At 56.1% G+C, this 734-nt stretch overlaps 1 protein-coding gene across 1 annotated transcript in view; it reads left to right on the top strand.

Annotated features, from left to right (window-relative positions):
* The window catches only part of PCDH19 (protocadherin 19), a 118,341-nt gene that overhangs the window by 921 nt on the left and 116,686 nt on the right, over positions 1 to 734 (top strand). The window lies entirely within an intron of this gene.

Here is a 734-nt window from a genome sequence, read left to right as displayed (position 1 = left end):
CAGCGCTTCTTAAATGTACAGTTTATTTATAGGAAGCTAAATTATCCAATAGGGTGGGGTGAGGGGCAATGAAATGTGTCCAGCCCCTCCGCGACTCAGTCTCCTACACAAATCCTATTCAACAGACTTGAGAAAACCGAACCGGGCCAGGGACCCGGCTAGGAGGTTTGGGTGTGGGAGGCAGTGAGTGCGGTGTCTGCCCGGAAAGGAGGGATGGGGGGTTGACAGTCCAGGAGGATGGCGGCCTTGGCTTTCCGCTGAACTGAAGACGTAACAGCCAAGAGCAGGATGAATGACCACCTCAGGGGCGCTTTCTCCTTCCCTTCCTTCCTCTACCCAAGAAAGGGAAGAGAGTTAAACAGAAACAGAAAAACCCAGGGCAAAGAGACAAAGGGGTGGTGTGTGGGGAGAGAAAGAGACAGGAGGGATGGGGAGAGATTGATTATGAATATGAACGTTATATTCAAGATATGAAGCTATGTGAGGGAGATAAACACGCCAAGAGACTCAAATTCTCTTTCCTGCAATCTCTGCAAACACAAAAGGTGCGCCGTTTACGGGGAGGCTCAGCCGCAGCGCCAGCACACCTTCTCCCTCTCCACCTTGCCCTCTTGCCCCCCCCTTCCCTCCGCCCGCCCCTCCCCCTCTCCCCCCCCCCTTCCCCCCCCCCTCCTGGCCCTCACGTCCAGCCTCCAGCCTGGGCTCCGCGGGCTGGGGTACCACACAGTCCCGCC

Source organism: Tupaia chinensis, unplaced genomic scaffold (genome assembly GCF_000334495.1).
Source record: "Tupaia chinensis unplaced genomic scaffold, TupChi_1.0 Scaffold143961_1, whole genome shotgun sequence".
NCBI lineage: Eukaryota > Metazoa > Chordata > Mammalia > Scandentia > Tupaiidae > Tupaia > Tupaia belangeri.
Note: the sequence above shows the minus strand (reverse complement) of the source record. Positions and strands in the feature narration are given on the sequence as shown.